This window comes from Lithobates pipiens, unplaced genomic scaffold (genome assembly GCF_037356315.1).
Source record: "Lithobates pipiens isolate NorthernLeopardFrog02 unplaced genomic scaffold, aLitPip1_a1.2 Scaffold_1, whole genome shotgun sequence".
NCBI classification, from domain to species: domain Eukaryota; kingdom Metazoa; phylum Chordata; class Amphibia; order Anura; family Ranidae; genus Lithobates; species Lithobates pipiens.
In genome coordinates this window covers 19049976-19077635 of record NW_027507685.1, presented here as the reverse complement: position 1 = coordinate 19077635, position 27660 = coordinate 19049976, and the positions used below count along the sequence as shown (strand labels likewise).

The following is a 27660-nucleotide window of genomic DNA, read 5'->3' as shown; positions in this document are numbered from 1 at the left end:
GTCTTAATACACATAGTTGCCAACATTCTTAATAAATGAATGGGGACACTTTTTTGTATGTAGGCAGGGGCTTATTTTAATTAGGGTTGGGGCATTCATTTGTAGGTGTGGCTCATCAATGATTTAAAAAATTAGGTGAAAATGGGTGTGGCTTAAACTAAATATTGGGCGTGGGTTAACATGGGGTATGGTTAGAGTCTGAGATGAAAGAGGGATGGAGGGAGAAGGAAGAAGAAGAGAGAAAGAAAGAAAGAGAGAAAGGGTCAGAGAGTGTGCAGAGATGATACAAGAGACAGTCAAGAGAGTGTGCAGAGATGATACAGGAGACAGTCAGAAAGTGTGTGGGGGTGATACAAGTGACGGTCAGAGAGGGTGCAGAGAGGGTAGAGGAGACTGTCAGAGAGTGTGCGGAGATGATACAGAAGAGGGTGAGAGAGTGCAGACATGGTGGGTGAGTGTCAGAAGCCATGAATAAGACTGAAACAGAAGTACAGTTAAGTCACAATTGTTTATTATTAATAATAATAATAATAATAATAATAAAAAGGTAAACAGAGTAAAATCTCCATGCAGCTAGTAGGTCTCTTCCATGTGTACAGTGGAGAGGGGAGGGGTGTCCGACATGGGCAGCTGATCGGCTGCAGTGTACAAGTGAATTGCTCTGCTTGTACACTGAGAGAAGCCGATTAGCTGCTTGGGTCAGAGGCCTGCAGTAAAACACTGGAGAGCGGCTGCTCACTGTCATAGGGGGAACGCATGCCACTTTCCAGTGTTTTACTGTGGGACTTCCATTGACACGCTACGCTTCTCAGCCTCAGTGCCGGGCGATGGTACTATCAATGTAAGCAGCCACGTGGAAATTCTTGTTTTTACTCTTTTTTTTTTTTTTTTAAATAAGTGGGATTACACTATTTTGGTTCCTTCTACGTTTTGTTTGATATCCCATCCATGAGTCCCATGTATTGTGGGGCAAGGTTAACCAATCTACAGATTTCTCCGTTGCAGCAAGCAATATCTTGCTAAAGCCTATTTGACCTTTTTCTCAATAATTAGGTCAACTTCATCTGGTAAGCTGACACCCATTCTTTGAGCACTTTTGGGTGACATCTACAAGCGGTGAAGATGTTCCACTGTCTGTCTGAAAGATCTGGGCACAAAATTCACTTTTATATGGACTTTCATCATTTCATCAAATTTGTTTCATTTTGGATATATGTTTTGTATGTGAATCATATGATGGTGATGGGTTGTCGGGACAATGCCAATTTTGCGTGATTTTTCCCAGGACACAGACAGAATAGGACAAGTGTCTAAATCCCATGAATGTCCCTGGAAAATTGGGACTGTTTTCAGCTATGAATACACAGTGCTCTAGTTCCTGGCCAGGCAACACTAAACTGAGCAAAGATAACAGAAAAGTGAACAGTTCAAGGCCAAGGAAGGCAGCAATCTGCTTTCCAGGCAGGGGTCAGCAACAAAGACTCCAAAGACATGCTAAACAGGCACCGACAAGCAAGGCATGACAAATAGGGAGCTAGGTAGCAGGCACTATCACAAGCCTAGAGCCCTGGGCTTGTGATGCTGAAATAGAGCACTGCAGCACTGCAGCCAAGCTAGTAGGGCAGAAACTGGCAGCACCACACCATTGCCCAGAAACCTGGGCTGCAGTGGAGGCGGTATGATGCCACTAGGCAATGAGAGTGAAAGCGAGGCCTTTCATTGAGCAGGGCCCATCAACCAACAGGGATGTCAACTGGGCAGAAGACAGCAGTCCTGAGTGGCAGAGAAAAGAGTTGGGATGTGAGCCTGACTTATGCTTCTAACGCCACTCTAGTCTACAGAGAAATACCAGCAAGTCCTGGAATGAGGTAATTGTGACAATCCTATGCCTCCACAATTCATCGCTGTTGACTTGCTCAGGAACTTGAAACTTGCACAAGAACTTCAGGAAGTATGGCAGCATATTAGGAAAAGAGGGAAGGTAATTAAAGTGGATTTAAACCTGATTCATGAAATTTGACCTAGACACATATATCAGTAGTGTTTAATTATCTCTCTCCAAAGCCCTAAGTCCAGTTACTTTCTGCTGTTTCGTTTGTCTGTTGTTGGCATGATAACTTCGGACAAGTTCTCCAAAACAGGAGATAAAATGAGCTAGAAATTTGTGTTGGAGTGGGTGCTATAAATAGATTAGCAGAGAGCTGGTCTTCCTCTGCCTGTGGAGTGGGGGTGTGTGCACCTTTCCTCCAATCAGCTGTCACAGTGTATGCCAAGACTACACACCTACTGCTGAATGAGGAAGTAAAACAATGTTAGAATTCGAAAGAATATTGCAAGCTGAACACTGCAAATATACATGTAAAACTTATGTAGGGATATCATCTGAGGCTCTTCACTTGACTGGGTATAGGAGGAGTTTTAAAACCACTTTAATTATATGATCAATTATCTGATACATACTGTACACTGACAACAATAACCATTACTTTTGCAATTTTTCCATATAAAATATTTATTTGATGAAAGCCTTTAATCAGAAGGCTGTCTTCATTAAATGGAAGCCATTCCCACATAAACATGGGCTTTTAATAATATAAATACCATAACTTGAATCATGTGAATGAGTTCTCTGCACATTTGCACATTATTCCAATTAACACATTATCTGCAATCTTTTTCCTTAAGTGTACTTTTGTCCTAAAGTGGTTGCAAACCTCAGACACAAAAAATAAAGAAAGCATGTCCCACTATAATGTGTACTAACTTGAATGCAAAGCACCAAGTCTGATTCATCTCTGATATCGCCTCTACCACCACTTTAATTGAAAGGACCTAGAAACATGTTCTTGGTTTCTAATTGATAGCCCCATAAATACTTCACAGAAATGTAACATATTAACATATATATGTTCAAAAGAAAAAAAGGAACCAATCAATGAGGATATAAATACATTTCATTCAAGTTTTTTTGCTGATTTATAAAAAAATAAAAACATAAAATAGTGCACTATACATATACTGTATATTCGCATAACACGGAATACAAGGATACTGCCTCTATATTAAGCCCAGCTACAACTAGTGTAAAGGTTATACAAATCCAATCAGTATAGTTACAATATGTGAAGCTCTATTGGGCCAATAAATTCCTCAACACATTTTGTGAATAATCTAATTCCACAGTGAAATGTTGAAAAGTAATCCAATCCTAAAAATGCATCCATCTCAAAGGTGGGAAGGTCCCCAATGTATACTGTAAACATTTCACTATGTAGATTAATTTGTTCCCAAAATGTAGGCAAATTAAGTTTGCTGCTGAAATTAATTATTTCGCTAAGTATGTTAAACGTGCTAATGCTGTTTCTGCTTCTCCCCTCTCGTTGGTATTTCTATTTTCTAATTCCTGGTGTTTTGCTTTTTGCAGAACGTGAACAAAAGAGTTTTGTTTGTTTAAATGTCCTCTCCATTTCACCTATTCCCAATTTCTGCTGTCTTTTCAATATAGCATGTTTAATGCTTTTTGGGGGAAAACTTTCATAGTTCACAATCAAGTTCTTATAAGTTGTTTTAACATATACTGCACATCTGTGTAAACATTATTTTCTTTCAGAAAAGTTAATGGGTAAAGAAAATTGTGGGTCTATGTTCCCATATTCATCAGTCTGAGGACATCTTACAATAAGATGCCTAACAAATCCCATTAGGGTTGAATGTGGTAGCAAAAAAATGTTAATATAATGCAACCTGCAAAAAGAAAAGTTGAACACAGGTTGTGTGGATACTCAAAAGTATACTCTTTAGCAAGGCAGTGGTTATCTTGGAGGTGTGTTCGGGCTCCTTATCATTTTGGAATACTGCCCTGCGGCCCAGTCTCCAAAGGGAGGGGATTATGCTCTGCTTCAATATGTCACAGTACATGTTGGCATTCATGGTTTCCTCAATGAACTGTAGCTCCCCAGTGCCGGCAGCACTCATGTAGCCCCAGACCACTCCCACTACCATCCTTGACTGTAGGCAAGACACACTTGACTTTGTACTCCTCACCTGGTTGCTGCCATACATGCTTTAAACCATCTGAACCAAAAAAGTTTATCTTGGTCTCATCAGACCACAGCCCATGGTTCCAGTGATCCATGTCCTTAGTCTGCTTGTCTTCAGCAAACTGTTTGCTGGCTTTCTTGTGCATCAATTTTAAAAGGGCCTTCCTTCTGGGACGACAGCCATGCAGACCAATTTGATGCAGTGTTCGGAGTATGGTCTGAGCACTGACAGGCTGACCCCCCCACCCCTTCAACCTTTGCAGCAATGCTGGCAGCACTCATATGTCTATTTCCCAAAGACAACCTCTGCATATGATGTCGAGCACGTGCACTTGGGCACAACAAACTTGGTTGACCATGGCAAGGCCTATTCCGAATGGAACCTGTCCTGTTAAACTGCTGTATGGTCTTGGCCACCATGCTGCATCTCAATTTCAGGGTCTTGGCAATCTTCTTATAGCCTAGGCCATTTTTATGTACAGCAACAATTTTTCAAATCCTCAGAGAGTTCTTTGCCCTTGAGGTGCCATGTTGAATTTCCAGTGACCAGTATAAGTGAGTAAGAGCAATAGCACCAAATTTAACACACTTTTTCCCCATTCACACCTAAGACCTTGTAACGCTAACAAGTCACATGACATCAGGGAGTGAAAATGGCTAATTGAGCACAATTTGGACATTTTCACTTAGGGATGTACTCACCTTTGTTGCCACCGGGTTAGACATTAATGGCTGTGTGTTGAATTATTTTGAGGGGACAGCAAATTTACACTGTTATATAAGCTGTACACTCCCTACTTTACATTGTAGCCAAGTGTAATTTCTTCAGTGTTGTCACATGAAAAGTTACAATAAAATATTTTCAAAAATGTGAGAGGTAAGATACTGTATGTGTGCATACGTACTCACTCTCATTAGATGGTGATGGGATGGATGTGGCTGTGAGGAATATGGAGTGTCAGAAAACTGGATGATACTGATCGTGGCCAGGTTAATGTCAGATGTCACAAAGAGAGGGTTGTGGGTTGTTCTAGCATGTATGTATCATGCAATCTTTTCCTCTGGCTGTGGAACGCAAGCTGGCCCGATTCCCTGAAGAATCACTGCTCTGAGCATGCCAGAAACCAGCCTATGACCCGCAAGCATCACTTCTGGTGATGTGAGACTAGTTCACATCCACTAATCAGTAAAAGAAGGTCAGAAATGCCACTTCCGGTGACACAAATCCAGAAGCAGCCAGAAGCTGAACCACTGGTGCTAATACAAACCACATCCAGGTGTGACACAGCATGCGCACACCTGAGAAACCCAATGAGAGCCACCGCCATCCATGCACAAAATCCAGCTCAACGTACTAAAGGGCGACTGGGGATGTCACATCTAGGCCCAAGGAGAGAGAATTTGCAGGGGCCATGAAGGGAGACGTGTAGCGCTGGCCAGTAAGCGCGCACATCCCCATAGTGCCCCTGCAAACTAGCGACTGATGTAAAATTTAAACAATATAGGTGGCTTTCATTAGATGTAATATCTTTATATTAATATCTTTATATACCTCCATCAAGCATGAGTTACAGTACTTCTTATTACTCATTTGTGAGTATGCAGTTTTATAATTTATACATAAGTGTTGCGCAGGTAATGTGCAAGGCCGATTGTCAGATCCACACACACCTGAACATTCAGCTTTCTGGCTAGCCCTAAATCCTGGTCCCAGGATTGGAGATTTCATCCCACACAGATCACTATGAAATCTCCAGGCTCCAGGTCCCCAACTGGATTTTACCAACCATAGAGAAAACCGATAAAACTAAATTATGCAATCCTCCTGGAGCCTCTCAACCTGCTATTTTTGAGAATCCTGGGTGACAAACACTAGGACAGGAAACTATACTGTCACAAAATATATATATATAGATATATATATACACATTGTACAAACATAGACACATACTGTATATACATGATATACACATGATATCCTCTACAAATTGCTACCATCTGATTATATTGCTGGCCATCTGCTTTATTTTGGCAGATCGTTGTTGCCTATAGATACATATTATTCTGATATAAAAACATGTTTGGTGTACTTAGGTGCTGCACATAATTTGTACTCAAATTATTTATTTAATAACAGCGCAAATGTTTTTGATTACTTATAGACATGCATAAATCTCTTTGTGATTCCTATTGAATCAAACACTCGATGGCATATAAAGTGCAGGAGAATTATGGTTTGCCTATTCAGGTCATCCACAGCGGATGGCACATTTTATCTAATCCAGCACAGGGATACACGTGGGTCAGAGACAGAGGTAAAAGAAAGCTTTAACTGACATTTAGAAGGTAATACTTTGTTAGACTGTGAAAGGGTTACATGCATGTGTCATAAAAAAAATAAAAATTATACAAAAGAGAAAATATCCCATTGAAAATATTCCCAGCTGTGCCTCCAATTTACGTTTGAAAATCCACAGCTAGATAATGGAGTATAAACATCACTTATCCAAAGAAATAAATCCCTAAGAACTCGTGGGGTTGTGTTCATACGGATGTTTTTGTGCCTGTTAGTACACATTTGCCAGGCTCAGTCCTTCTGTAATTACATTAGTAATTTACTTGTAAAGCGATGTGCGTAAAGGGGGCTGAGCTGGCTTAGGCGATTCTCAGCAGCCTAGCACACAACTCCTTTAACTGAGCCATTGAATAAATGAGTCACGTCACAGCATCACTGAGAAAATATTATGCCTTTGTTAAGGAAACAAAGTCGTCATTATCACCATGAAAGTATATACTCAAAAGATTTAAAATCACATACTGTAGTGGGTTCTGACAGAAAATAGTGTGGATAGAATATGTTTTCAGATCTTTTTTGTAATTCATTTGCCAGAGACAAAATTAAATCACGTGTAAAAAAAAAAAAAAAAAAACTGAAATGATTTCAGACTAAAACTGTTTTCTTGTATAAAGGTTGTTGTGTTACTGGGAGTTGTGTTAATGGGATTTTCGAGGGTCCCAGGACAGTGACATCATCACTGCTATCTCACTGTGGCTAACACAAAATACAGTACCTCTGAAAAAAAACATTGTCAGTCCATAGCAACAAATTTTCCATGGACCCAAGGTATTCCTAAAGCCACAGGCGCTTTCTTCAATATTATGCATTATCTGATCACCCACAGGAATGGCATTACCTTACTCATTAATATATGATGTAATAACTTGCTTATGCTTTATGGACAAAAACAAAACATAGAAAATGGGCATATCAAAAATGAATCAACTCTAATGGAATAATCACTCATGGATCCAGACGAAGTTACGTTACTTCCCCTAGCGAAACGCGTTGAGGTCACAAGCGTCACGTGACGCCTTCCATGCCAGCCCTGCTGCCTCGGGTTAACCTGCTGAGAGAGGAAGACGGGAGACGCTGCATGGCATATTGGAGATGGTGGCCTAGGTTACCCCCATTCAGTGGACATTTGGTGACACTGCTAAGGGTTGTCTTTGGACTGGGAAACAGAGAGACTTCTGTCAGTAATTACCTACAGCATGGGAATGATAATGCCCCCCCATATGCATCATAATACATGCTTTACGACTGGAGGCTCCCCGTCCTGATCTGCTCAGATACAGCATGATGTACCCCCATCTCTGAAGCCGCAGATGGTGTCACCTCCCAACATTACCTTATTGGTGTCATAGTCCATTGTGACTAACACACCCCAACATTGCCTCAGGTGCACTTCTCTCTAGAGGACCTATATCTTCAGCTGCTAAGTACAGCTAATAGCATACTACATCTGAGTACACGGATTTAGACTACTAATTACCAGCCATGTGCACCCTTGTGCTGTTTCATCTAATGCACCAATGTTCCCAGGACAGTAGGATCATTTGATTCCTCTGCTCAACACTTCAGCTTGAATCTGCCTATCCTTCATCATCTCCATTCTGAGCCCTCTATGCTCCTGCACACCCAGCCATCATCAGCTGGCTCCCTTCCTCTTGTTCTTCCCTGTATTCCCCTTCCCTGTCCTCCTTCCCTATTCCCTTCCCTGGGGCCACACTCAGACAGCATGTCATTTCTTACTGAGGACTCCTCACCCTAATTGTTATTTACCAGGCGTTTTTTCATCCTGTCTGTGTGTTGTTACATGGCGTTCGAACATTTCTTTTTATGTTGAATGTTGTTTCATGTTTGTGTTTTGTTTGGTGTTCCTATTTCATGTGTAATGTCACACAGTTGTGATAGCTTGTGCCATTGTGAAGCTGTGCCACTATTCTACATTTGCCATAATTTGTCATATCAATAAATATATACTTTTTACATACATTGTAACCCCCTTTTCCTGGTGATCTGTAACGGGACATGTTGTATTCGTTATGCTTTATGGACACCTGCTATAGCTATGGACATTCATATAATTACATGTGCAAAAAAACAAAAAACCATGCTAGTAATTCTAAAACAAGGATTTCCTAACATAAAAAGGTACAGGAAAAAATTTATATGCGCCTTCACAGCTAGAACAACCTGAATCGAAGTAAGACTCACTGCTATATTAAAGATTTAGGGAAAAGCCTGATGTCCAAAAGCAAAAAAAAAAGTAAAAAAAAATAAATAATTCAAACTATGTGACATTATTATTATTATTCAGGATTTATATAGCGCTAGCAATTTACGCAGCGCTTTACAATATAAAAGGGAGACAATACAGTTACAATACAATTAAATACAAGAGGATTAAGAGGGCCCTGCTCAGAAGAGCTTACAATCTAAAAGGGTGGGGCAGGTGGTACAGAAGGTTATAACTGTCGGTAATGAGTTGATGGAAGTGGTAGGAGATTCGTTGGAGACGTGATAGACTTCCCTGAATAGATGAGTTTTCAGGGATCGCCTGAAGGTAGCAAGAGTAGGGGATAGCCGGACCGGTGGAGGTAGCGAGTTCCAGAGGATTGGAGAGGCTCTGGAGAAATCCTGGAGACGAGTGTGGGAGGAGGAGACGAGAGAGCTTGAGAGTAGGAGGTCTTGAGAAGAACGGAGGGGACGGTTTGGGTGATATTTGAAGACAAGATTGGTGATGTAGCTCGGGGCAGAGTTGTGAATGGCTTTGTATGTGGTGGTTAGTATTTTGAATTTAATTCGCTGGGTGATTGGGAGCCAGTGTAGGGATTGGAGGAGAGGGTTGGCAGACACTGAGCGGTTGGTAAGGTGGATAAGTCTGGCAGCAGCATTCATGATAGACTGAAGAGGAGCCTATGGAGAGGCAGGCCAATGAGAAGGGAGTTGCAATAGTCAAGGCAAGATATAACAAGGGAGTGAATGAGGATCTTGGTAGTTTAATTTGTTAAAAAGGGGCGAATTTTAGAGATGTTACGGAGGTGAAATCTACAAACATTTGACAACGATTGGACTTGGGGCTGAAATGACAAGTCAGAGTCTAGGGTTACACCGAGTACCCTGGCGTGAGGGGAGGGCCTGATGGTTGCATTGTTGATTTTGATGGAAAAGTCATGGAGGGGGGCATGTGTAGGGGGGATTATTAATAGCTCAGTTTTAGAGAGGTTTAGTTTAAGGAAATGGTGTGACATCCATGCTGATATGTCAGTTAGCAGGTTAGTAATGCGAGAGGACACTGAAGGAGTGAGGTGATGAGTAGACAGATAGAACATCTACCTACGAGCGTATCATTTTTATGATCAGTAAGTTGGCTAAACAGCTGATTGCTGATCCAACAGATGACACCTAAAATAAAATATGATCATATGTGATCAACTTTAGAAATGCCCCTTGCCAATCACCAAGCAATATTTCCACGTGCTACTGTGGGCATTTGGGAAACAGTCCAGGGCATTGTTTTACCTTAATCTACTAAAGTGTTCATGCAGAGCATATCCACACACATATTGTTATTGCTAGCTAGGTAATCCCTACATGGTCTGGTTCCTAGAACAAATATGATTATTTAGGCTTTTACCAGCAAGAGGCAGCACAAGATAAGAGGCACTTCTTAAGACAAACGTTGACTTGGTAGGAAAGGCCTTTAGCCTATGGGCACTACTTTGAAAAAAAAAATATATATAAGGCTGCGCCAATCCCTCTAGCATAAGATAAAATACTAAATAAAATTAAATGTATAAACAATAATACAATTGAGCAATAAGACCTCAAATGCTGTGTAAAGTGACAAAAAGTTAAAAAGTCCAATCTAAGGAAAGTTCATAGGTGAATCCAAATAACGGACGTAGATGTCCTCAGATGACAACACCCTAGTGGTTCAACACTTTCCAAAGCGCGTGAAGTGCCCGTCACCAAATGTTGAATGCGCTTACCAGAAAATATATGAAATGAAGCATATATAGATGGTCAGTGGACAACATCCAGGTCAGCCTTCCTCAGCTGGGTCAGCACTCCATCCCTTAGCGATCTTACAGGATGATGATCTGTTCAGTGGTCTCGATATAAGGCACTCAAAGACCCACAGAAAAGAGAGGGACTGACATAGCGTAATAACGTAGGAACAGTTTAATAAAATAAAAAGTAATGCACTTACAGGTATGTAGGTAAATTACAGCATATAAGAACAAAGTAAAAAGCCGGCCGGCAAACAGGAGCCCGTCCTCCTCTCCTACAACGTGGTGGCGTCACTGCGTGCCTTCCCAGACGCGTTTCGTCATACCTGACGTTGTCAATGGGGAACGGGCAGCGCAGTGACGCTCCGCCTAATAAAGCTAACGAAGGGATCCAAGCCTCGTATTGAGATACGAGACGTGGTAACGCTCCGCCTACTAGAACAAACGAAGGGAACCAAGCCTCGTTCTGAGATGCAAGACTTAGTCACCACACGCCATATTGGATAATGGCAAATAGCCCTAATACGAGCGCTGTCTATCCAGAATCAAAATAATAAAACGACTCTGAACAAAAATACTAGTCACTTGTTGAATAGAACCTGATAATTGAAAATCACATCCACCAGGTATGTTATGTGTTTAAAAGGAAAAATAATGCGTGTACGTGCTTGTGTAACGCAAATAAAAAACTGGCAATGAGTAAATCGCATAGCACTACACAGACACATGTCACGTCGTAAGATCACGAAACGAAGGAGTTACATCCAGTCCTTCCGACGGAACTGGCGCATAAAAAAACGTGTGCGTATATAGTACCATATGTCTGCCATATACTAACAATGAAAAAAAAAAAAAAAAAAAGTCGCATATCGCTTCGCGGTGCACGAAAAAATATACAGATAAAATATAAAATAACGGAGTTGTATTCAATCCATCTGAAGGGATTGGCACAAAAAGCATGTGCAAATACGGTGCTAGATATATAGCAAATATGTAGTAATGATCAAAAAAAAGGGATAAATGGATAAAGAAGGATTGTTGAAGAAAATTATTACACACAAATCCATAGGTATGATATTTCTCTAGATGAAAAGAGAAAGGGACATAAAAATATGTGAAAAATGCAGGAGTGGTCAACGTGCATAGATCCCAACCTAAATAGTATAAGCTGGATCACCGCGCGTGGGCCACACCCCATAATAGCACAAAAATAAAAATAAGTTGACCTGATCTATACAATCTATAAAAAAGTCTATAATGAAAAAGAATGTATATATGTAACAGAAATAATAATGTGCCTGAAGCACATATCTGGAAATGGCGCACATATCCAGAATGTGTAGACCAGTCTAGCATCTCACAACCAGCGAGGCCAAAAGAATATTACATGTATAAACCACTATAATATTCAGAATACAAAAAATTACATAAATTAAATGCATAAAAAATGTAAAAAGAGTCAAGAACAAAGAAAAATATTTAGCTAAGAGTTATCGATGAAGGCGTTGACATCTGTGTCAATATTGAGCCCAAAGGGGGTGTAAGTTTTGAGACGGTGGACCCAAGACATTTCAAGTTTGGAAATTTCTCTTACTAAAGAGCTACCCCGCCAATGAGGCTTATATTTATCGATCCCCAAAAAGAGGGTCTTAGAGGGATCTTTATTATGAAATTTCAAATAATGTTTAGACACAGAGTGGTTGGGGAAACCAATGATGATATTGCTAATGTGTTCATTGAGTCTCACCTGTAAGGGGCGCTTCGTACGTCCCACATATTGCAGCCCACAAGGGCACTGCAACATGTACACCACTCCAGAGGTGGCACATGTAATACATGGTTTAATGCTATGATTTAGACCAGTGGCCGTACTGCGAAAAATGGTGGTCCGTCTCTGAAGGCAAGAGTTCAAGGAACAGACCCTACACTTACCACATTTGTAGAATCCCGTGAGCTGGTCAAAAAAACCCCTACCCCTAGCTGGAGGGTCTATAACATTTGGTGCCAAACGATGACGGACTGATGATGCCCCCCTAAACACTATTTGAGGCCTCTCACTCACCACATTTTTCAAAGTAGCATCGCTACTAACAATGTGCCAGTGTTTGTTTATCAATTTTTTTATACTCTTTTGTTGGAACGAGTAAGTAGTTATAAAGGGGACTTTTCCTTGAGTGTCATTAACACTCTTGCCTCTTTCGACCAACAAATCAGCACGGTGGATATTAGTCACTTCATTAAGGGTCTTAATTAAGAAATCTGGTTGATAACCTTTTTCTAAAAATCTGGAGGTGAGAACTTCGGCTTGAGCCAAAAATTCCTCAACTTCCGAACAATTACGCCTCAATCTGATGTATTGACTTTTAGGAACTGATCGAAGCCAGGGGACATGATGGCAACTATCAGTCGGAATGAAAGAGTTCCGGTCAGTGTCTTTAAAGAACGTTGAGGTGACAAAGCGATCCTTTGCTATAACAATATTAAGATCTAAAAAGTTTATTCTCACCTGGCTTATCTCATAACTGAGGTGTATGCCCCTTTCATTAACATTCAAAGAATCCATAAACTGTCTCAAATCATGCTCGTGGCCATCCCAGAGGAGGAGGATGTCATCTATGTACCTAGCCCACAAAACAATCTGAGGAATATCGTGGGCATAGATGACATCCTCCTCCCATCTGGCCATAAAGAGATTGGCCAGACTAGGGGCATACTTTGCACCCATAGCGACCCCCATTGTCTGTCTGTAGTATTGGCCCCCAGACCAAAAATAGTTATGGGAAGCCGCAAACCGCAGAAGAGACATCAGGAAAGACACCTGTTGGGTGGACAGCCTAGGGTCTCTATCAAGATATGAATGTACCGCCTCAAAACCCAGACTGTGAGGAATACTAGTATACAAGGAGGTCACATCTGCCGTGACCATCCATGTATCAGGCCCTGCAGACAAATTTTCCAAGAGGTTAATGACATGTCTAGAGTCTTTAACATAGGAAGGGGTCTTCCGAACCAAAGGTTGTAAAAATGAATCCAAATATCTGCCCACCCGGGAAGTGATGGAATCGATACCACTAATGATGGGTCTTCCCGGGGGGCAGACAGGATTCTTATGTATTTTTGGCAAATAGTACAAGATCGGTGTACGTGGAGCTCTAGGAATCAAAAACAAGCCTTCTTTTTGGTTCAAAAGACCCGCCCCCTGTCCTGTCTTTACCAACTTTTCCAATTCCCTAGTATAAGTAAGTTTTGGATCAGAGGATAATTGGGTGTAAGTATTGGTGTCACTCAAGATTCTACTGATCTCAGTTTCATAATCAGCCCGGTCCAATACCACAATTGCACCACCCTTATCGGCTGGTCTAATAACCAGCTCTTTATTCGTACAGAGGGAATCTAAACCTTCTTGTAAGTCCTTTTTCATTCTGCATTTTTTTACTTCCATTGTGTCTAAATCCCTTAAGACAACATCCCTAAATACACGTAATGCAGCGGGAAGGGTGCCAGGAGGATTAAAGAGTGAGGCGTTAGCCAAGCCTGAATGAACAACCTGCGGAACTTGATTGGTGACTATATTAGAATTATATGTATTGGATGAACCCATCATATATCTTCTGATATTGATTTTTCTCACAAATTTATGTACATCCATATATGTTTGGAATTTATTTAATTTAGCTGGAGGTACAAATTTCAAACCCTTGTCAAGAATTAGTAATTCTGACTCTGACAAGGCCTTTGAACTTAAATTAAAAACACCCTTGCCAGTTACATTCTGGGTCTTTTTAATTGTTCGGACTCTCCTCCCCCCTCTGGTTCCTCTCCTCTTTCTCCTAATCTTTTGACTCCTTGTGTGGGTTTGGGAAAACCCAAGCCAGCACTGGTGGGTGCATTTAAGCCCAAAGGACCCTCAATAGGCTGTTCAGCAGTGGGAGCCCGATAAGGTCTAGTTCTCAGAGGTTCTTGAACTGGGGCAAAGGAAGTTTGTGGGTAGCCAAAGGAGGCCTGTGAGTGGCCATCCCCCATGGGAGCATTAAGATCCCTTAATGGAAAAAAAGAGTTGCCCGTAGGTATCCCATAATCCCACTCAGAGTATCCTCCCATGTTGTCGTATTGGAAAGAATTATAATCCCAATTTCTGCTACCATGTGGATTCCACCCATCATAATGATTAATTGGGGGGCCTCTTCCTCTCATGTTAGAATGTTGTGCCCAACCCCTACCACGGGGTGGATAGTTATTATTGTGAGGGAGTGTATAATTAACATTCCCATTACCATGACCGTTAAATGGTCTCGTGGTGCCAACAGATTTGAATTGGCCCCTCGAGGAAGTGATACCCCTATTGCTACCACGTCCTCTCCGAGGGGAAGGGTATGTGTGGTTTGTTGTATTGGTCTGAACCTTATTCATAGGTAGGAGACGCTTCTGGTTAGAAGGTTGTACAGGAGGCCCTGGTTGTAAAGTTGACTCAACCGTAGGACCTGCTGTTTGTGTAGAACTTACTTCCATACCTTCTTGTGTACTTTGAAAAAGCCATGTGGAATACTAACATTGAATTAAACAACACTGAATAGATGTCTTCAAAGCACATTTTACTCTGCAATGTTTTACATGGCAGGATGGCTACAACTGTTAATACGTTATTTGTTTTGCCCCCTTATCACATTATAGAAGGTTATTTGACAATGTGGTAGCTACTGGGTGCTACTGCCTGCCAATCATAACTCATTCAAGTAAATGGGACCACTCTGCAAGCACCCCACAACTGCATGCTTCTGCGGGGTCCAAGGGGGTAAAGCAGCTGCTTAGAGAGCAACACAACACTGCCTGCTTTAACCCCTTGTTTGTTGTACTGCACAAGGTTGCAGGGCCTTTGCAGAGTGGCCTCATTCACTTGAATGAGTCATGCTTGGCAGCTGCTATACCAGCCAACCATGACAGGACGTATAACTCCCGCTGCAGATGTGACATGTGTACACTCCTGGCCACTGCAGGAAAAGGGGGTGCGGTTGGAGTTGGGTGGTAAAAACACATCTTAACTATGGAGTTACCCTTGCTGTTCTGTTCCCGCTATAAGCCTGCTTTCACACTGATGTGCTGCAGTTTACTTGCACCGCTGGTGCAGCTCAGTGCATTTGCGACTCTTCTGGGTTAGCTGCTTTTTGCCATAGGCTTCTATTATATTCTGTATGTGTAGTGCTCTTTCTGAAAGCACACCCAAACTCCTGCATTCAGGCAGGATATAATAGAAGTCTATGGCTAAGCGCAGCAAACCCACAGGAAAGCTGCAGGTACACTGCACTGCACCCAGGGTGTGGGTAAGCCACAGCGTAACAGTGTGAAAGAAGCTGATTGTATGTTTTATTACCATACATAAAAGCGAGGAGATTCATTCCAAGTTTATGCTCAAACCTACATGCCAATACATCTCCTGTATATATTATAATAGACTAACTACATAGTTAGTAAGGTTGAATAAAGACACCAGTCCATCTAGTTCAACCTGAGTGAGGTGTGGATGCTTTTCCACAATTATCCCTATTTTATTTAATAGCACCGATAATTTTACTCAGCACTCCACACATACATTGCCCCCTCACATCGGTCCCTACCCTCAAGGAGCCCACAATCCGATAGAACACCCTGATATTCACAAATTTCAAGTGGTACTAAAGTCTAAAATGTTTTTACCTTAATACATTTTCCACGTTACAATAAAAAAAAATGCCCCACTACCTGTCCTACCTCCATCTGTCAGTAAAAACTTTCATGGCTCTGTATCAAAACTCCAGAGCTCTCACCAGCTCCAGCACCGCTCGCTTCACTGCTTTTTACAGGGCAGCAGAGACATAGGCTCCTGCTGCTGTCAGTCAAATTCCTATATGAGGGGGAGCAGGGAGCATGGCTTAACGGCACTGTATGTGTCCATAGGCTGACTTGGGGATACACAAGCATGGGTGCCTCCTCAACACTCATGTTGCTACAGGAGGCGCCCAAAGAAGAGAAGAGTGGACAGCACAGCCAGGGACTGCCAAAAGAGGAATAAAGCAACCTTTGCACAGAGCAGGTAAATATAACCTCTTTTTTAATAAAATAGCCTTTGGTATTGCATTAATTTACAGATTTACCTTAGGTTGTATTACTTCTGTTACATTTGCATGCCTCCCAACTTTTTGAGATGGGAACGAGGGACACCTATTAGCAAAAGTATGTTGGCATAGGGCACAACCCCTGCCACACCCCCTTAAAGAAGAGTCATATAAATAAAGAAAATTTCTTAAACCCACCAGTACTTTATTTTACCACTTATGCCACGTACACACGATCGAATTGTCTGGCATACTTAGTCCAATGAAATCCATTTCACCGGACAATCCGATCATTTGAGGGATTCAGCGGACTTTTCCAGCGTGAAGTCCGGCGGACTAAGAAAGTATTTTTGCACTCCAATCTTCCCGTCGGACTTGGGTTTCAGCGGACAATACATTCGTCAGTATGCTAGTCTGGCGGACTAAGAATGACGCATGCTCAGAAGCAAGTACGAAAAAGGAAACTATTGGCTACTGGCTATTGAACTTCCTTTTTCTAGTCCCATCGTACGTGCTGTACGTCATCGCGCTAGCAAACGCCGGACTTTCTGTGTGTCCGTGTGTGGCCAAGTCTGTTCGGTAGAAAGTCCGCCGGGCTATCCGCCGGATTGTTTGCCTGACTAAGTACGCCGGACAATTCGCTCGTGTGTACGCGGCATAAGATTTGTTTATACTGGCTTTTGAATTTTATAAATACAGCAGTTTAGAAATTGGATGAAAGGTTTAGCACTGGGAAACACTATATGAAAGATAAAATTGCATTTCATAGACAACTCTATAGATCGGACCAAAATAAAGGACAAATGAGGAGGAAAGAGGGACAGGGGGACTTTGTTCCAAATCAGGGGCAGTCCCTTGAAATCACTGATAGTTGGGAGCTATGCAGTTGTGTGACTGCTTATGCAATACTACTTCAGACATTGGTGTAAAATATGATAAATGATTTAATAATACCTAATCATGGCCTTTATAGATGCTGATTAGAGAACAAAATTTTAGCAGGCTGTATAAATGGCTCAGACAGCGTTAGCTAAAAATTAAGTACTATTAAGACGTTTATCACCGTGATCTATTGATTAATGTTTTGGCTGTGGACTTATTTTGCTGCAAGCTCTGAAAAGCACTGCGCCATGAGCTGGTGTTAAAGTATATCTAACTCCTCACCTTGCAAATTAACCCATTCAGTTTATAATAGAAATTAAAGGTAAAACATTTGTGTATAAATATTTAAAACATTACGTACAAATGCTGCTGCACCTGAGAAAACGCTGCTTGAAACTCACAAGGAATTTATCTGTTTGATCTGTTGATTGTGACATTGTCATAGCTTGGACTTTTATGTAAGTGTTCTGTTAAATAAACCGGATGTTGAGACTGCTTTCACACTGAGGCGCTTTACAGGCGCTAAATCGCTAAAAATAACGCCTGCACAGCACATGTAAAGAGCCTCTCCTGTCTCTCCAGTGTGAAAGCCCGAGTTTACACTGGAGCGGTGCGCTTGCAGGATAGTAAAAAAAAAGTCCTGCAGCCGCATCTTTGCAGCGCTGTAGAAGCGGTGTATACACCGCTCCTAAAGCACCCCTGCCCATTGAAATCAATGGGACAGCGCCGCTGAAGCTAAAATGACGGTAAAGCATCGCTAAAAATAGAAAGCTCATCTGAAGATCCAAGGCATCAAGTACAGCAGCTGACTGGTACTGTAGGTGGCAACACAAAATACAGGACACTGTGAGTAACTGTAATGTGGATTCCAGAGACTTTTCTTATCTCTATCTAGGAGAGCTTACTGCCGTACATTCAGGATTTTACTCCTGTTGAGGAGTTCCTGTTTGGAATCCTGCTACCCTTCACATTCAAGGGGATGGTTCTCAGCCTGAAGGATCAGATCAGAGTCGTCCCTTACAGTTTGTTACAACTTTTTGGAGTATTTCAAGGCCCATCCTCACCCTATCCCAGTTCCTTCAATAAAATAAGTTGCAAAAAAAATGTACAGACGGTTTTCTGACTGCAAACTACTGTGTGCCTGGCTGCTGTGTGCCTATCAGGGGATGGAAAATGGAACCAAAAGCCAGACCAGTGCCTGGTCTGTGCTACAACAGCATATTTTAAGACCATGTTTAATGTAAAATGGCAATTGGGCAAAGTATGTACGGTAATGGAACTTTCCATTGAGCAAAATTTTAATTTTATTAGCTTTTAACCTCATTTTTTTTTAAATATAGTATATGCAAGTTCTACAAAACAATTAATCAAAATCTAAAGCTGTGCCAATTTCTAACAATGCCTGCTTTAATCAACATTTCCTTATTTTTGTTATGTATTTCTGAAGCGCCTGGGGTTTTCTATTTTACTACAATTGCTTGTTGTCATGGCAATCTCAATTTGCTTAATTTCTGTGACCAGGAGAGGTCATTTTGAATTCTACTGACAAAATATTTTTGTGAAAGGCTGAACAGACTGCAGTCAAAAAATATTGTTATGGGAAGAAAATGAATTGGCACAAATAGACTACATTTGTCTGACCCAATTTAATTATTTTCAATTTGAAGTGTACTCGCTAATTACCCAATACACTGTGTCCTGAACTTCATAAATGTCCCAGTTCTAAGATGGAATTCGCTATTTTCAGAATGCAAAAAGTGGGCACAGCCATTTGGGCTTTCTTAGGACTGGGGCCACCCAGCCCCCTTTTAGTATACTTTAATAGGTTACTGTTAAGGTGTAGGGTGTTAAGGGCACTGTCCCTTTAAATATTTCTGATGAGGGAAAGGAGTACCCAATGAGAAATCTTGGAAGCTTCTGGATTTCCCTGAAAAGGCTATATAAGGTCTGCAGAGGGGTTATGGCTTCCTCTGCAGCGGCTAGGAAGAAGAGAAGAAGAGCAGTGAGCAGCACTGTCACTTACTTGTGAGATGGAAGAACTGGTCCGCGGTTTCCTGGAGAGAGTGGAGAGTTGAGGGAGTGAGGCCTGGTTGCGCAGCTGCTTGCAGTTGCCTGCGGTGGAGGAGGACCAGTGTGGTGTGTCAGCGGCGGTGGCGAAGCATCAGCAGCAGCTTGGCGGGCAACGGGCAGCACAGCCTTCCCCTAGGAGGATCACGTGGCAGAAGGTGGTGGTGTCGGCGGCGTAAGATAGGAGGAGAGTGCCCAGAGCCTGCAGGAGACGCCCTGGGCAGAAGAGGAGACTCTGCTCACAGTCTCTGCAAGAAGGAGGGGTGGGAACATGAGACCATGGGTGGAGAGACGTGGAAGAATGGTGCCGCCCGTCTCTGGTGCCCCGGGCAACAGGCGGCGGCTTCCCCTCAGCTGTTGGCTCCTCAGAGTGACTTGGTCCCAGGTGCACTATTTAGCATGCTGCAGCCGGGCTCTAGTGCTCCAGCACCGGCTCCTGCACCAGCTCCTGCACCAGCTGCACAGGGTGAGTCTTTGCTGCATAATGTTATTCCTGATATCCTGGTTTACCTATCTGTAATTTCTATTGCGCTCTCTTCTGCTGGTATTCCTATCTCTATGGATTTCTTTGCTTCTAAAGCTGCAGCCTCCCCTGGGTTTGCCTCTGTTTCTTTTCCTGCTCCTAATGTCACTGCTCCTGTGTCACCCAGCCATTTAGGTAGCACACTACACAGTGCAGATTTAAACTTGCCCACGGAGACAGCTAGATTGTCAGTGCCTGAAGCTAGTATGAAGGAAGTGATGCTGTGTGAGATGTCACCTTTAGGTTACCACTTACTAGTGTCAGTGAAGGAGAAAATTTGGGCAGGGGAGTTTGTGGATGTGCTATTCCTTCTTCCGGCATCTAAGGATTTTATTTTTAAAACTGACAAGAAGGGGGTGGATAGACAGGAGGAGGATAGGCGCAGGCCTATTGCTCGCTCCTTTAATAATTGGTTGCAGGCATTTTGTGTTTTTGACAGCATGCTGGATGAGAGGCACCCTAATCTGAGCGGAGGCCTTTTTCAGCACATGGATCATGTGTTGGAGGCATATAAAAGTTTTGGCAGTTTGGGCTGATACTTCTATGACAAGTCCTTTCGTCAGAAGCTTGCTGTGCCCTGAATTGGGGGGGCGAAGTATGTGGGCCTATAGCTTAACTTGATCCTTCTTTAGAGAGCAACAGTTAGTAAGAAGAACACGTTTAACCCAGTTAGCCCAGTGTACCAAAGGGGTTGTTGCTTCGCTTTCAATGAGAATCAATGTCGTTTTAATATGGCGTGCAAGTATGGGTCAGAAAGCTCAGTCTGTGCAGAGCCCCATCCAATAAAATAAAATTAAATTTAAATTAGAAATAAAAATAGAATTTAAATTAGAAATAAAAATAAAAATAAAAATGAAAATAAAAATAAAATTAATATAAATAAAAATAAAAATAAAAATGAAAATAAAGATAAAAAACAAAATATAAAGATAAAAATAAGAATAAAAATAAAAATAAAAACAAAAACAAAATAGAAAATAATTATATATATATATATATATATATATATATATATATATATATATATACACATGGAAAAATTCTCGTAAATGAATAAATGAACTATAAGAATTTTTTAAAAACATAAAAGATTGACAAAAAAAAATTTAAATATATATATATATATATTAGAAGTCTATTACGGGGGACTGGCTTTTTTAATCTTTTACTGAGTTAAATAAACGTTAATGCACTAGGGCTGGTGTGCGCTCTTTTTTGTGTTTGTGCTTTTTAGGTTTGTCTGCCACCCAGTGGACTTTAATAAGAGCAGCACCACCCAGAGTGGATGTAACAAGCAATATATATTGTGTAGAGGTATTCTGGAGGAACTGGATAGGATGTGACAGCGCCGTGCTTGATATATTTGTTTCCTGTTGTACCATTTCATTTGCCTAATCTCATACTGTAAAGCTTCATTTTCGGCCTTAATAGTTGAGGAAGGGATGTATGATCTCATATTTTCATATTTATTACCCCTAGGCCCTTCTCCCCAGCGTGGTAAGTACACTTTCACATCACACCTCTTTGTTGTATATTGATTCTGTTTCTATACCTTTTCACCAGAAGACAAACAAAATTGGAAAATGTGCCCAAATAAGCCACAGGTGTAACATTTTATCTTTTGTAAAGTATTAAAGTGTCTCTTAACTACCGGTGTGGTTTTAGGCTGAGAATATTCAATGGCTAAAACCTGATTAACAGCTTTTCCTGTCTGAATATGAGAGAAAGAGGCACTTTCAAAAGAGCTCACACCTTTCAATGAGTTGTTGAAACTAGCACATACTCCAGATGGAGATCATTTGTTTTTAAGGTTGAACTGGATGGACTTGTGTCTTTTTTCAACCTGACTGTTTCATCTAGATATACTCAAACCAGTTCCATTGCAATCAATGGTATGTGGCGATGGGCTGGGCTGGGAAATGTAGACAATTGTTTACATTTGCTCTCTGCCTCATTCAGCCCTCGTGCCAGCTGATCAACCTCTCCCTGATCTCTTTGGTTGTATATTATTGGTTGCTGGTGGCTATCATTCAAATTTGTCAAAGAAACTTTTAGAGTACTGATATCACTTTTGGCTATTTCTAGATCCTACTTGAGAGATATGTTTTGCAACAATAACTGTTTGTAATTGTTAGTTAGCCAACCAGAAAGCAGCAAAAATGAGTGCAGTCTTACCCTGTTTGCTGTATTTTTTCTCTGTAAGTTTTACATTTACATACTCATGGGCCTGGTGCCATGGGCTTTTAAATTCCTCCATTGCTCTTATTATTTCAGAATTATTTTTAACTTTAGCAATCCTGGCCATCAATTTCTCCATGATGTACAACAAGTTCAGTGACGATACAACAATACACCACAGAACAGACTTCTGACACAGTAGTTTACCAATTAGAATATGCACAAGAGTGGAGACACAAACATTAAAATAACACAAGTATCTTCACAGAAGAGAGTCTACACCTAAGAAACAAAAGGTAGAGAAGACGTGCTGAACAATAGAGATGGAGATACAGTATGTACAGTATACACATAATAATAGTGCAGAGATAAGTACATATGAAACAAAAGTGCTGAGATACCTTGTGTACAGTAAGCACACAAGGAACAATAGGATAACCCTCTAGGTAGACAATAGAAAGGTAAACACAGCCGTGTTTAGACCCATAATGTTACGCCCAATTCAGTTTAACAGAAAAGAAAATCTACTACAAACTCAGTTTATCAAATTATTGGTAGGTTTTATCCTTAAAAAAATGTTTTCAAGGTATTTTACTGTATGCTAAATGCACCTTATTTTACACTCTATAATCATTATCAAATATTAGATTAAGTAACCAGACTTCCACAGTTTGGTACTTTAACTGACAACAATGAGAATATTACTGCTTGTAAATTCCCACAGCCAAAAAAGAAAAAAAAAACAACCCCCAAAAAACCCAATTACAACCAATTAAAATAACCAATTCTCTTGTAGCTCAGTTTCAATGTCCTAAATAAATACTATTCCTTTAGTGGACACACAATTTAAATAACAACCAAAAACCTGTTGAACCTGTTTCAACCCAAACACAAAAGAAAACAAGTACATGACGTATTTGTGTCTTAAAAATAAAAATAAAACATAAAAACTAAACCAGGAAAAGTGAAAAAAAAAACGAACAAAAAAAATTGCAAAATGTTTCCACAAAACAACAAGGACTACACGCTTTCAGTGTCTTTCCAATAAAACATATATGTACACACCATAAAACAAACTCAAACAATGATTACAGAGACGCCATGCTTGGTAAGCACAAACAAATTAAAACAAATTTTCCCGCTCAATAAATCCTCTCCATTAAATTGACCGGTTTTCAATGGTTCCTCCAACATATTTTTTACTATCATTACGGGATATTAACCACTTCCCGACCGGCGCACAACGACGTACGTCGGCAGAATGGCACGGACAGGTATATGGGCGTACAGGTACGTCCTTTTAAGAATGTGCCATCACGTGCGTGCCGATTGGGACCCCCATGAGTCTGGTCGCGGGTCCCGCAGACTTGATCGCTGCGGGGATACCCGCGATCATATCACGGGGAGGCTGAACGGGGAGATGCGCAAGTAAACAGCATCTCCCCATTCTGCCTAGCAACAAGTGACACTGATCTCTGCTCCCTGTAATTGGAGCAGAGATCAGTGTTCACTAACACACAGCCACGCCCCCATAGTTAGTAACACACCCTTAGGACACACTTAACCCCTACACTGCCAGTGTCATTTACACAGGAATCAGTGCGTTTGCATATCACTGATTGCAGTATAAATGACAATGGTCCCAAAAATGTGTCAAAAATGTCCGATTGTGTCTGCCATAATGTCACAGTCACAATAAAAATCGCTGATCGCCGCCATTACTAGTAAAAAAAAAATTATTAATAAAAATGCCATAAAACTATCCCCTATTTTGTAAACGCTATAAATTTTGCTCAAACCAATAAATAATCGCTTATCGCGAGCTTTTTTTACCAAAAATATCTAGAAGAATACGTATCGGCCTAAACTGAGGAAAACATTTTTTTTTATATATTTTTGGGGGATATTTATTATAGCAAAAAGTTAAAAATAATGCATTTTTTTCAAAATTGACACTACAGGGGTTATCAAATACCACCAAAAGAAAGCTCTATTTGTGGGAAAAAAAGGACATCAATTTTGTTTGGGAGCCACGTCGCACGACCGCGCAATTGTCAGTTAAAGCAGCGCAGTGCCAAATTGCAAAAAGTGTTCTGGTCTTAAGCCAGCAAAATGGTCCGGTCTGAAAGTGGTTAAACAAAACAAAATTTGTGGGGTATTCTCCCTCTTTCTTAGAGTTATTCTAATACCCAATAATAAAATAAAAAACATTTACCTATATTTTTCCCTAGAAAAACTTGCTGTGACCTCCAAACTACGGGAAAAACTGTCTCGGTTTAAATTCACCCCAATAACCTTAATCTGCATTACACAAATGCTGGTATTATATTAAATACTTTCAGTCTGGTTCCTTCATGGTCACCAATTTTGTTACCCGTTTACTATATTTGAGATTTAATATCTCTCAGATATGATTTGGGTTAAATGAGAGTTCTTTGACCACAAGTGAAAACTTTAACACAATATCAAAAATGTATTGGTATATAGTAAAGAGGCCTAAACTCATACACTCAATCTACCTATTTTTACAGTGAAAGGGTAAAAATTATGGATTACATGAAGGAATACAGAGTATATTCCTTAAAACATGAATCTATAAACAGTAGGACATAAAAGACATACGACAAACATATTTAGTTACAAGTAGAAGACCAGCTGAACTGTTATTCACCAAGAGATCAGCACATCTGCCAGATCTACTGAACTGTCAGTCAATCCACCACCACATTGGTAGCAGCTCAAGAGGGGGCCCCTTCCACCACGAGATCTTGCAGCTTTAACAAGGAGTTGGTGAGCAGGTCGCCGGTCCATCCATATCACTCATAACAGACACACCACTGGCAGGATTCCATTAGTATTCCCCTCATATGCAGATACCGCCAGTTGATATTCCAGCCACTTCAGTGTTCATGTTATTTCAATCTCAGGTTCAAGTTATACTATAGCTTTGCTGCGCACCCCTGAGCTCATGAATGTTCCACCTTTCTTTGTTTAAGCTGCACCTCTGACTAACTCCAGAATATAAAGACTACCTTTAGTGCACCAATCATCTTGTAAGGGCCCTACCGTTAGCTGGCAGAAGATCCACCTTAGATGGTGTATTGGTCCCCACATTTTTTTATTTTTTATTTTTGTTTCAAACAGCATTGTTTATGCAGTCTAGGCCTAATATAGTAATCATTAGGACAGGTGGGATTTCTAACGCTATAGCGCCTGCAAAACATCCTCGCGTGAAAGGGGTCTAAGAGTAGAGGTCCACCTTAAGGTCAGGTATTCCCTTATGGCAGCCTCAGCCTTGTCTCAAGGCATTGATGAAGATGGTACAAAGCAAAGGTACACCATGTGTAGTAAGGTGACCCTGTATAGGGTGTTTAACCTTGCCTAGAAGAACCCAACCTAGGGTAGGGCCCCATGCTCGCTGCCCAATGAGGAGGAGATTATGTAGGACGAGACAGACAACCACCACCCTACACTTACATGTTGATCCCAAGTCCTGTTATGTTGATTCATTACAAGAATTCCAGTAAAAGGGTTTAGTGCATCCACACATGTGAGTGTGTTCAGTGTGAGGTATGAAGCACATAACAGTGGTCACACAAAAAAAGGTTGACGCATCTTTCCTCCTCTAGGTCATGCAGATGGATTTTGTCTTCTGAAGAGGTTGAAGCTTCAGCACCCCACTCAAAGATCCTGAATATGGCATATGAACTTGAGCACACTGAAATATGTGGCTCGGAAGGCATCCAGTGATGTTAAGTGTCTAGGCTCTAAATTTGCATCAATGTCCCCTTAAGTACTTTGTTAACCTTAAGTGAAAGTATAGTCAAAGAGGTCTAACTTTATCAGTTCACATACATTGAATGGAGCCAAAAAAAGCACTGTCCGTAGTAACTAGAAAAGTACCTTCATTATATAACCCAAACTAGGAAAAAATATCAGGAATCTACTGTATATATTTTTATATGGATTTCAGAGTAGCTTTCTTATAAGATGAATTATTTTCTACTGTCTCTATCTCTCCTCATTTTCAGCCTTTTTCTTTCACAAAGAGGAAGCATTGAGCAGAATGTTGATTTGTTTTGTGCCAGGAGATGCAGTTAATAGAAAATGGATTAAATCTTGGGTCATTTCATACTTGCTAATGCATTGCTTACAGATGTCCAACAGTGTTGCTACATATTTAGTGCAAAACCAAAGGGCTTAATATCTCTTGTCACAGTTTATGTCAGCAAGTACTGATACTCCAAATTGTAGAGAATATGAAATATTATGAAGATTGCAATTCACCGCATAAACAGTATAAAAAAAGACAGCTTCCAGAAGTCAATTAGGGACCTCTAGAACATCATTCCAATGAAGACTATGGATGAGGTTTGGATTTGTCATCACCATAGGTTTCAATCTGAATCCTGCACGTTCGAGATTCACAGTTTTGTCAAATGTATGTGCAAATTCATCAGCGAGAATTTGCACATAATATAAAGATATATAGATAATATAGAGATAGAGCTTTCTTTTGGTGGTATTTAATCATTTCTGTGTTTATTTTTTATTTTTTTTGCGGTATAGATGCAAAAAACTGAAAATTTTGAAAAAAAAATTTTTTTTTTACTTTCTATTATAAAATTTTGCAAATAAGTAATTTGTCTTCATAAATTTAGGCCAACATTTATACTGATATATTTCTTTGGGAAAAGTAACCCAAATCAGTGAATATTATTTAGTTTGTGTGAAAGTTATATAGTCTACAAGCTCTGGTACGCAACAATGAACAGTGATCAATCCTGATGTACTGACTCTTGAGGCCCTAACATGCCAGGAAAGTACAAATACTCCCCAAATTACCCTTTTTTGGAAGTAGACAGCACAAGGTATTTAGTAAGAGCAATGGTGAGTTTATTGAAGTTGTATTTTTTCCCCACAATTCTTTGGAAAATGAAGATGAATTTACTTTTTTTTCACAAAATTATCATATTAACAAGTAATTTCTAACACACGGCACAGGCATACTTGCAATTACATCCCAAAACACATTCTGCTACTTCTCCTGAGTATGGGAGCTTAGCCACATAGAGAGGCCAAACATCTAAGGAGCACCTTCAGGCATTCTAGAGGCATAAATTACTCATATAATTTCCTGACTACCTATCACAATTTTGAAGGCCCTGGAGCACCAGGACAACGGAATTACCCACAAAATGACCCCATTTACGAAAGCCTCACCTCAGCGTATTTTCTATGAGGCATAATACAATGAGTATAGAAAAGAATCAGCGCCCTTTAAAATATTCGCCTTTTCTTGCTTTTCAGCCTGAAATGAAGATAGGCACAGTTTTTATTTTATCCAGCTGTATTTACTGTATATAAAATCCAAGTGAAAGATATAACACCTCCATGTCAGAAAAAATGAAAAAAATAATCAAAAACAGAATCACTGAGGTGGGAAAAGGATTACCCCCTTGCGTCAGTATTTTGTTGAACCACCTTACAGTCTTAAGTCTGTTGTGATATGTCTCTACTAACT

General features: G+C 40.6%; 1 protein-coding gene across 1 annotated transcript in view; it reads left to right on the top strand.

Moving 5' to 3' along the window:
• Window positions 1–27660, top strand: part of TRPC5 (transient receptor potential cation channel subfamily C member 5) — a 425360-nt gene that overhangs the window by 219502 nt on the left and 178198 nt on the right. The window lies entirely within an intron of this gene.